Below are 12,229 nucleotides of genomic sequence, written 5' to 3' on the forward strand. Positions count from 1 at the left end.
CGATGCACTGTCTGTCCTTCTGTGATGGGTTTGCCTCATTTGGTGTGGTGTCCTCCAGGTTTATCTGTGTTGTTGCCTATGGCAGGGTTTCCTTCCTTTTTTCAGGGCTGAATAATATTCCACTTCATGTATCCACCACATTTTCTTTATTCATTTACCTGAGGATGAACATTTAGGTGGCTTCCATTTCTTGGCTATTGTAAATTGCACTGCCAGGAGCATGGGAGTACAGACATCTCCTTGAGATCCTTATTTCAGCTATTTTGGATGTATACTCAGATGTGACATTGCTGGGTCATGTGGTAATTCTGGTTTTAATTTTTTTGAGGAATATGCATACTGCTTTCCACAACTGTTGGAGGTCATGGCGAGATTTTGAAAGCTATTGCTTTATTTTTTTTAAGATTTTATTTATTTATTCATGAGAGACACAGAGAGAGAGGTAGAGACATAGGCAGAGGGAGACATAGGCATCCCCATGGGATGTGGGACTCGATCCCAGGACCCCAAGATCACGACCTGAGCCAAAGGCAGACACTCAACCACTGAGCCACCCAAGTGCGCCGAAAGCTATCATTTTATAGTAACATCACATACTTTTGTTCTTACTTTGCATTCTGCAGCCTTTTGAACTTCTTGCAGTCCCTCAAATGTGCCACACATCCTCTTCCGCCAGGCCCTTTGCACATGAGCTTTTTGATCCTGTGTGTGTGTGTGTGTGTGTGTGTGTGTGTGCATATGTGAGGATAAACATATCCAAATGTTAACACTGACTGTATCAGAGGGATGGAGTTGCAGGTAAATATGTCTTGTTATGTTCCTTTCTACATTTTTTCTATAGTTTTTAATAATGGTCTTGTATTACTCTTATAATCAGAGCACAGCACAAAAAATACATTTTAAATCAACAAGAGGCTCGTCGTGTAATTGAAAAAGAAGGACATGTAAAGTACAATAATCTTAAAATTAAATACTAAGTGCTGCTTTGTTGTTCACAAGAGAAGAGCAACAGACAGGCTGGGGAGGGCTTTTCAGGGGAGATGACTAGCGAGCTTACTATTACTAAAAGAGCGTAGGAAGTCATCTGACAGACAAAAGGGGGAGGACACTCCATGCAGAGAGAAGAGCACGTGCCAGGCACAGACATCTGAGATCCCGTCCTGGGGATAATCTGCAATTTGCTGGCACTAGAGGATATACGATGTGATGGATGTCTAACAACACGGGGAATGCAGATGGCAAGGCACGACCGGGTCAGACCATACTTTACTCTCTGAGCAATAGGGAGCCGCGCGGTATTTACAGGCAAGAGCCCAACCGACTAGCTCAGGGTTTGGGAATGGGAACTCGGGCAGTAGCGTGGAGGTTGCGACGGCTCTAGAAGATGAGGAAATTGCATAGCTGGCTACATTTTCCCTTGCCATCGCCTCTGCCCTTCATCTGGTGACAGCCTGTCCTGCGATAGCACTTGGGAGCCCCTGTGAACCCCAATCCTGAGAGCACTTACCCGGTTGTGAGTGTGCAGGTGTGCACCGTGCCTGGAGCCAGCCTCAGGTAGGTGGACCTTCCGTCACTCAGAGCTGGATATAATTGGCCCCTGTGGGACCTTGATGGCAGCCACGTGGGGGCAGATATGGAAGGTGGGAAAGAAGGATGAGCAGAACACCCAGGGGATGGGTGACGGCTTCATGCATATTTATTCTACGTGACAAAATGCACACCAGCACTCCCGGTACCCTTGGCTTCCATCAGTGCAAAAGGCGAGTTCTCTGTCAGGCCTCATCAATGGCCTTAACCTGGGTACCAAATCCGAGTCTGTGTAATCCTGACCCTCTGGCAACGCCTGACTGCTGCCCGCACAGCTCTGGAAGGCGGGATCTTTCCCTTTACTTTCTCAAGGGGAAGCCTGGCAGTGGGCTCAACGTAGGCTTTACAGGCCAGCTCCCGGTAGACTCCACGTTCACCCCCCTGCCAGCAGGGGCTCATCGCTCCCGGGAGGAGAAAGCCCAACTCTCAGGATAGATAGGTTCAGTTAAGGAGATAATCACCGTCGAGTTACTGGGGCATAATTAGGTCATGATTAATGGTACTGATGATAGTGCTAATGCTAATAATAATAATACCTTGACCTTGAAAGGCAGCAGCAGTGAACAGGTATAGATCGCATGGATTATGCTAGCTGCGCCACATACATTGACCCATCTAAGATTCGCATTAAAAAAAAAAAAAAAAAAAACTCTGTTCTTTTTTTTTTTTTTTTAGACTTTATTTATTCATGAGAGACACAGAGAGAGAGAGGGAGGCAGAGACACAGGCAGAGGGAGAAGCAGGCTCCATGCAAGGAGCCGGAGGTGGGACTCGATCCTGGGTCTCCAGGATCAGGCCCTGGGCTGAAGACAGTGCTAAACCGCTGAGCCACCCGGGCTGCCCTAAGATTCACATTTTAAAGGAAAGGGAACTCGGAGTCAGGGAGACATGAATCTGCTTGATGTCATAAACCTAGCAAGCCAAGGAGCTTGAGACTCGATCCTAAGGCTCCAGGGCACCAGCTTCCATCCATGCAACTGTTCCCTGATACCACCCCACGAGCCGGGATGTGCCTTTTTTTCTTTTCACATGTTGTCCTTTTATCTCACAGTTAATTTGGGTGCTGTTCCTGAGAAGACAGAAATGATGCTTACCATTTCAGCAGCTTTGATTGGTGCTATTACTAACACTTAGCCACATGGCTTTATTTGCACAATCATGAATGTCACTTTAAAAACAAATTTCCAAATAACCTGCCAGTTTGGCTATTTTGAAAAAAAAATTGATTACACTTACGGTTGGTGACAGAAATGAAAAATGACAATAATATTTAATTTTATATTACTCTCCAGCAGCAGTTACTAAAGCCTCATCACACTTCTTCCGAAGTAATACATTACTGGAAAAGGGGGAAAGATCATGTCAGGGTTTTTTGTTTTGTTTTGTTTTTTTGCTTTGTTTTGTTTTTTTGTTTTTTCTTTTTGCCAGTTGGAAATAAGTAATTTTGATTTTAATAACACAGGTACTGTGCTATACAAAAGAAATGTTGTTCCACCAGTGTTCTTTTTCTTTTTTTTCTTAGGACTCACTGCCAATCAATCACCTGCCATGACACTTGAAGGAATGCTGGCCCAAGCAATCACCTTAGGGTTCATTACCTGGGTTAGGCTTTTGCAATCCTATGTTCCTTTGAAAACCCCTTCTTGAGACTCCACTGAGTGCCCAGCACTGCACTATGTTACCCCGATGTCGTTTATATAAAACCATCTCAAAGACACTCCCAGCGAATATAAAAAATAGTGAAAGGGAATACAGGGGAAAGGAGAAAAAAATGAGTGGGAAATATCAGAAAGGGAGACAGAACATGAGAGACTCCTAACTCTGGGAAACGAACAAGGGGTGGCGGAAAGGGAGATGGGCGGGGTGACGGGGTGACTGGGTGACGGGCACTGAGGGGGGCACTTGGCGGGATGAGCACTGGGTGTTATGCTATATATTGGCAAATTGAACTCCAATAAAATTTTTTTAAAAAATTACAAAAAAAATAAATAAAGCTAAACTAAGATATTAAAAAAAAAAAAAAAAGACACTCCCAGTTCGGCTAGCCAGACTGGTGGCAGGTCCAGGGCAAAGCCTTGTAATGAAGACAGCTTGTGAGTTTTGAGTGATTGTGGAGGACTCTTGCAGTCATCCCCCATTTGACCTAGAGGATTTTCTTTAATGACACAGGGGTTTATAATTCTTTACTATCCCCTCTCGATGTGTCTCAGAGGACACACAATTTAATTTTGTGTTAATGTTTCTGCCTGGAAGACTCATACCACTTCAGTTTCTGCCTACCAAAAATTTACTCACCCATAATTTACCACATTATCTTATTTAATTTCTTACAGAATTAAAGGACAGATGCTAGCATGAGCCCCAATTAACTGACAAGAAAACTGAAGATTGGAGAAGTTAAGTAATTTGCCCCAGATCACACAGCCAACACGTGGCAGATCTGGGGTTTTAAACCAAGACTTTCTGATGTTTCTTTCCTCGGTGTCTTGTACTCTCCCATGATATCATTCCCTTTGGATTTCCAATCATTCTTGGCTTATGACTTTTATTGGGTACTTTTAATTTCTATTTTGTGTCATGAGGGTATGTATTTGTTTATTGTCTTTCCGTCGAGTTCCATCTCCTTGAAGGCAGCAGATCTTGCTCATTTCTCTATCCTCCCTAGTGTTGACCATGGAGCCTGGTACTGTTCCTGATGTGAAGAAACTGGATAAAACTTAGAAATTTCATTCTTTTTGCAATTATTTTTCTCTCAGCTCTCATCTCCACTGAACAAATTAATATCCAGTACCAAATATTCAATGAATGTCTACCTTTTTCAAACATAGGTTTGAAGTATCAGTGCTCCCATGAAAATGAAGGAAAACAAGGGACATAAGACGCGACAGTGGAGGGTGATCAGACATTATGTGGCTATTCAACAAATACCATGGTTCTGAGAGCTCATTAATAATCTCTTACATTGGTTAACTGGAGCTTTTATCTACATTTTGCCTTTGCACTGCCCTTTGAGTTGGATTGGGTAGTCCATTTCCATTGGACAGCTGGGACAATGGAAGCTTGGTTGAAGAGGTTAAGTAGGGGATTCCTGGGTGGCTCAGTGGTTTAGCGCCTGCCTTTGGCCCAGTGTGCGATCCTGGAGTCCCGGGATCGAGTCCCACGTCAGGCTCCCGGCATGGAGCCTGCTTCTCCCTCCTCCTGTGTCTCTACCTCTCTCTCTCTCTCTCTCTATCATAAATAAATAAATAAATAAATAAATAAATAAATAAATAAATAAATCTTAAAAAAAAAAAGAGGTTAAGTAATGCGGGTGAGATTACATAGCTAGGAAGTAGTGGGGTCGGAGCTAGTATCCAGATCTTGCCTCCCTGTCTACAGAAGTCATTCATGTCTCTCTCCCTCAATCCTGTGCTTTGTAAACACCTCTTTCGGCTTTTTCCTTTTTTAACCTACTACCAGCCTGCTCCAGATGATCATAAACTTACACAGCATTCTCCCAACTGTTGGTCTCTCTGCTTCCAGCCTTCTTCTCTAACTATTCTTTGTAAAAAACTTATATTGGATTGATTGCTCACCTATTAGAAATCCTTAAATGCTCCACAACACCTTATAGCTTGGCACCCAAGACCCCTGTCAACTTCATTTGGTTCCACTACTTCCCCTCCTTTATAATTTTCTACCACTATACAGCCATGATGAAACCAAATGAAGTTGATCTCTTATTTCTGGACCATTTTGTGAGGTGATGTCTCTGTCTTTATGGAAATCCCTTCTTTGCATGTTTCCAGCCTCCTTTCCATCTGGTTTCCATCTATTCATTCTTTAGGCCATTAAGCAGATACCACCTCTGTTTAGAGGACTTCCCTGATGCTCCCAGTTCACCTTGGGGGCCTCTATCTATGGTGCAATAGCCCCTCATGCTCATACTTTTTTCTTCTTCTTTTTGAAAATTCTGTATTATACCTTGTATTCCCATGGTTTATTCATTCTATGTCCTCATGCTCATTCTTAGAGCCTTTATCATACTGCAGTGTAATTACATACTGTGTTTCTACTGTGTTTCCTGTTGGGCTGTAGCTTCATTCAGATAAGCAGGACCAGGTAGCACAGTTCTCCTTTAAGGCTCTTTGGGGAATTGGAAGCCATATGGATGGAGCATTGCTATAAGAGCTGGTGGGAGGACACTTGTGTCTGGGCTGTCTAAGGGTCACCGTGAACCTGACCTCTTTTCTAAGTTGTGTCATGCTTGACTTATATTTGAGGTATTTGAAGAACGACTCCTGAGTAACAGTGGATGAGTAACAACTGGACAAGAACACATGCAATTTCTTTTTTAAAATGTTCACTCTAGGGCAGCCCCGGTGACGCAGCGGTTTGGCACTGCCTGCAGCCTGGGGTGTGATCCTGGCATGGAACCTGCTTCTCCCTCTGCCTGTGTCTCTGCCTCTCTCTCTGTGTGTCTATGAATAAATAAATAAAATATTTTAAAAATAAAATAAAATAAAATAAAATAAAATAAAATAAAATAAAATAATGTTCACTCTGATTTGGAATAAAACCAACTTATGGGAAAAGAGGGCTGGTTTTATTTAACAAAAATGTCATCATGTACCATAGCCATAACCTTTATGAAATACCACATCAAACATGTTAAGAATTTATTATTTGAGTGCTGTTTTCAGAATTCAGAATTACTAATAACATAAGCAATCACGATCACTATGACAGTGCAAACATGCAATTCTTTGATATAAGTAGTTAAATTGTCACCGTGCTCTACAGTCTACAATGGGCACTGTAAGCTGCTCATGAGCAGGGACCACTGTTTCATGTTCAGTACCTAGCACACTGTGTAACGTATAGTATTTTCCAAACAAATCTTTAAAAAATGGATGTTTTTATACATACTGAGTTTGACTTTCACCACAGCCCTGGCTCACGGGGCTGACATTTTCCAGATCCAAAATAAATAAACAAAACCAACAAGGAACCAAGAAACATTTAGAGATGTAACAAAGTAGGGAAGATTCTCTCTCTCAAAACACCTCCCCAGGGATCCCTGGGTGGCGCAGCGGTTTGGCGCCTGCCTTTGGCCCAGGGCGCGATCCTGGAGACCTAGGATCGAGTCCCACGTCGGGCTCCCGGTGCATGGAGCCTGCTTCTCTCTCTGCCTCTCTCTCTCTCTGTGTGTGACTATCATAAATAAAAAAAATAAAAAATAAAAAAAAAAAACACCTCCCCAAGGGAATATTCCGTGGTAGGCCCCCTGGGAGCATGCCTGATTAATAATAGCTAGTTATTACATTTCCTTCAGGGTGGGTCTTGGGGTCGTTAAAGCTTATTTGTTTGTATACATATTTGGGCACAGAGCTGAAATCCTTGGGAAGATGGTGGAGGGACTCAGGAAAGCTGCTATTCAGCTAAGCAGGAGTGAAGAGACTATAGAGAAGGAAATATAGACTTCTTTTGTATCTCCTATGAATTCCTATTTAGACAGACAAACACACAGAAAGAAAGTGGGGAAAGGGCAGAAGGTGAGGGAGAAAGAGAATCCTCAAGCAGACTCCTTGCTGAGCACAGAGCCTGACACCTGGCTAGATCTCATGACCCTGAGATCATGACCTGAGCCTAAATCAGGAGTTGGACGCTCAACTGACTGAGCCACCCAGGAACTCCTCTCCTATGAATTCTTCAGTAAAATCTACATCTTTTCCCAGGACTTTCCCCATACATTCATTCTTTCTGAGGAATATGACAGACAAAGTGTCAACTGTCTGCAGACATTCAGACAGTGGGTGATGTTGGAAATGTGTTTATTTATTATGTATATATTTGCCGAGTTTGTTCCAGATGGCAGGCACTGGGAATATGGCAGCAGGCCAGATTCCCAAGGCTTCTTTTCTTGGGGAACTTACCTTCTAGCAAGAGAGCCAAAAACTGTAGTGCCGACACAATAAAGCTTGTGATGAGTGCTTTAAAGGAAAAAAAGTAAAAGTCTTATGTGATAGATAATAAAATAAAATCTGACGTACTTTCAATAGGACCATCAGTGAAGGTCTCCCTGAGGGGTGATGTTCAAAGTGAGATTTAAGAAAGAGGAGAAGCAATCTAGGTTAAAAGAAGGAGGAAGAGAATTCCACACCTGGGGAGCAGCAAGTAAAAACATATTGAGTCAAGAGATAGACTGACATGTTCCAAAACTGTCAGAAGACTATTATGATTGGAAAAAGTGGTGGGGGGCATGAGATGATACCACAATAGAGAGTTCATAGGAGTTTTTAGTTTAACATTTACCTTAGTCGGTTTGGGCTGCTGTACCAAAAACACCTAGACTGGGTGGCTTATAAACAACAAATTGATTTCTCACAGTTCAGAAGACTGAGAAGTCCAAGATTAAGGTGCCAGAAGATTCTGCATCTGATGAGGTCCTGCTTTGTGCTTCATGGACAGGTGTTTTGCTTTGTTTGGTTTTTGCTTGTTTTTGCCATGTCTTCATACGGCAGAAGGAATGAGAGAGCTCTCTCGGGTCTCTTTTGTAAGGACACTAATCCTATTCACCAGAATTCCACCCTCATGGCCTAGTCACTTCCCAAAAGGTCCCACCGCCCAATATCATCACATTGAACATTAAGTCTCAACATAAACACTCTCCGTATAGAAACATTCCTTCTATTTCAGCCTTAAACCTCAAAATGAGGATAAAATGATAATGGTATTTACACAAGATTGTCCACTTGGGGCGGTAATGAACAACGTTGAATGCAACATAATTTAATGCAAAGTTTTAATGTGTATTTCATTCTCACTATCGAAGGAATTACCCATTTTTAGTGACATTGTCTGATGTCTTATCTCAGTGCTAGTGTCTATTTTACCCTGTTGCCTTTTCCAAAAAAGATGGAAAGAATTTTATTTCTTAACCATAAATGACAGTAGAGCATTAATGTGATGAATAGCTTTAATTTCAATAAGTGTGTTCAAACCTGAAGAAGGCCAGAACTGAAGCATTCTGCTGATACATTCTAAAAGCAATGTCATTATCTATCAATAGTTACTTAATCAAACCATCCAAAAACCACAAAAGCAAAATTGGAGGTTCAGAAATAAATGGGTTTACAAAAAAGAGACTAACAGAACTTTTCCATGAGGGTCTTTGCTTTGCATATGACAAAGAATTAGATGATATTCTCTCATGTACGAACTAAGCCAAGAAAGCAGGCTAGGTTCCAGCAGTATCTGGCAATTTTCATGATGTTGAAATGAAATAAAACACCAACACCACCACTTTGAAGCAGATTTCTTACATTTGGGAGTTTACAGCAATTATGAAGCCCAGTAGGCTCCTTATTTCTGATTTTTTTTTTACCTCTCTTAATAATTGAAGTGCTAAATAGGTGATGGGGATTAAAGAATACACTCATCGTGATGAAAATAAAATAAAATAAAATAATAATAAAAAGAAAAAAATTGAAGTGCTTTGAAAGTCAAAAACATTGGCCAGAAACGAACTGCCACAATGGGGTGGATTTTCACTGGAATCTTCTAAGGAATAACCCTCCTCCGATATAACTCTTAACATGGCACAATTTCAAAATTACTCTTCATGAATATTAATGAGAATAGCACAGTCAGTGTTAATAGTATAAGTTCTGGAGCTCAACTGTCTGGATTTGAATCCTGGCGCTACTAGTTGTTAACTACGTGACTTTGAGCAATCTGCTTAACCACTGCATGCCTTAGTTTCCTTATTTGTAAAATGGTGGTAAATAATAACTTGTAGGTTTGTGACAACTAAGTTATAATGTATGTAAAGAGGGGCGCCTGGGTGGCTCAGTTATTTAAGCATCTGACTCTTGATTTTTGGCTCAGGTCATGATCTCAGGATCATGAGATTGAGCCCCATGTCAGGCTCTGAGCTGAGCTTGGAGCCTGTTTAAGATTCTCTCTCTCTCTCTCTCTCTCTCTCTCTCTCTCTCTCTCCCTCTGGCTCTCCCCTCACTTGCTCTCTCTCTCTCTCTCTTAATAATAGTAATATTAATAATAATGAGGCATGTAAAGAGCATAGGATAGTTTCTTGGGACCTAATAAGCCCTCAACATTAGCTGTTTTTATTATTCTAACTCAACATTTTATATTTTAGGATAATCACATACATGTTATAAGAAGTCTTATTGCACTAAAGAGCCCTATTGGAAATCATGTCATAATATGCTGTTTCCACTAAAGCCATATGAATTGAACAACAACAAACAACCCACACACAGTAGTAAGATACCTGGTTATATAATACTGGAAAAATCTTGTGGTCATCCTTTTTTTAGAAAAAATGTTTGAAGAAGTACAATTTTTAATAGTCCTAGATTCTTAAGATTCTCAAAAAAAAACCCTCTGAAAATATGGCAATGACTTCTTATTTGACATGACAATTGCTTATTTATGTAATCAATTATTTTGTCTAGAAAAGTAAAGCATGTTTCCACAAGAAGGAAATTCCATATCAGTTCGGTGAGGATGGATCCTGTCTCGGTCTGTTTGAAAGTGTAAGGCTGTTCTAATTTGTGAATCTTAAGATAAAAATAAAGATACACAAATGCAAGAGCAAAGAGTCGATGGGTAGGATAACAAAACAGCTTGAGAAGGAAAACTAGTGAGAAGCAGGTCAGCTATAAGGATAATACCGTCGGGAATTTCTAAACCAAATCAGGCAAAGAGAATGTCAGCCGATGTAGAAATGTATGATAAGGCCAGGTCAGAAGTGTTCAGGGTTGCTTTATCTGAGAACTTGGTTGGTCACACTGGAGGACCAGTTACATTATATTTCATACACTTCATCCACGTTTCATATGGAGGCAAGCAACCATGTCTGTGTGCAGAGAGCAATTTTGGAAGCTGGAACCAATAATCCCTGTTCAATTATAATGTTTCCAATGATCTTAAAAGTACTGCCCTCCGAGCCAAGCATCTGGCAAACTGTAGTGCCAATGATGCACTGATTCTCATGGAGACATGGCCTACAAATGGAAGCAATGAACATGCATTTATAATTAGCTGTTCCAATAGCCCACCTTGATGCTCCCCAGAGCACCAGGAGAAAAGGTTCCTTTAATTTTTATAAATAAGCTGTGATTACAACCGAGATGTGGCACATCATCATTCACACATACCACCTAGATACATCACATTCTCAAACTACGAGAATGGCACAGTGCAGTCTTTTGCCCTTGTACATCTGAACTGCGTGTTTAAGATCAATAAGGAGAATGGGCACATCCTTGGGCATGACCATCACCTTCAACCTTCCTCTTGGACACAATGTTACAGAGAGTGAAGAAACTCTGGAAGTCATTTAGCCAGCCGATTTTTCTGGAAAGACAGATATTTTATATCCTGCCTTTTAACTTGCTTTAGTACGTTCATCATGTAGTTTGTATTTCATAAAACACATAAATACTAATTGTAGAACATGGAAAATATTAGAAACTGGGAAAAATAATTTAATCATTGTAGGAAGACATGACTTTTTTTTTTTTAAAAGATATTATTTATTTACTTGACACACAGAGAGGGAGAAAGTACTAGCAAAGTCAGTGGCAGAGGGAGAGGGAGAGGAGGCTCCCCGCAGAGCAGGATAGGGGCTCGATCCCTGCACCCTGGGATCATGACCTGAGCCAAAGGCAGACACTCAACTGACTGAGCCATCCAGGTGCCCTAGGAAGACATGACTTTTCAAAAATGGGTATCAGGAGGCGCCTGGGTGGCTCAGTGGTTGTGTCTGCCTTTGGCTCAGGTCATGATCCCAGGGTGCAGGGATTGAGTCCCACATTGGGATCCCTGTGGGGAGCCTGCTTCTCCCTCTGCCTGTATCTCTGCCTCTCTCTGTGTGTCTCTCATGAATAAATAAATAAGATCTTAAGAAAATAAAAACAATAAATCAAAATGGGTATTGGATAGAATAGAATTGATGAGAATTTCTGTGTTTCTAAGGCATGAACGTGTGGCTGTACTACAAACAGTGAAAATGTTTGTAATGGCACGTATATGAAGGAAATGTGCCAGAAGTTGTCTCAAATCAGGCACATACAGCACTGCCAATAACAAGATGTGATATCAGTAGCCACACTGTGGAAGGAACCTCGGTGTCCATTGAAAGATGAATGGATAAAGAAGCTGTGGTCTATGGATACAATGGAATATTCCTCAGCCATCAGAAATGACAAATACCCACCATTTGCTTCAGTGTGGGTGGAACTGGAGGGTGTTATGCTGAGTGAAATAGGTCAATCGGAGAAGGACAAACATTATATGGTCTCATTCATTTGGGGAATATAAAAAATAGCGAAAGGGAATAAAGGGGAAAGGAGAAAAAATGAGTGGGAAATATCAGAAAGGGAGACAGAACACGAGAGACTCCTAACTCTGGGAAACGAACTAGGGGTGGTGGAAGGGGAGGTGAGGTTGACTGGGTGACGGGCACCAAGGGGGGCACTTGACGGGATGAGCACTGGGTGTTATGCTATATGTTGGCAAATTGAACTCCAATAAAAAAATAAAATAAAAAAAAAAAAAAAACAAGATGTGATGCTTGGGAAAACTTTTTTAAAGTACCGCTAAATTTTTTAAATGTTGACCATGTTACAGGAAA

This window comes from Nyctereutes procyonoides, unplaced genomic scaffold (genome assembly GCF_905146905.1).
Source record: "Nyctereutes procyonoides isolate TBG_1078 unplaced genomic scaffold, NYPRO_anot_genome, whole genome shotgun sequence".
NCBI classification, from domain to species: Eukaryota; Metazoa; Chordata; class Mammalia; order Carnivora; family Canidae; genus Nyctereutes; species Nyctereutes procyonoides.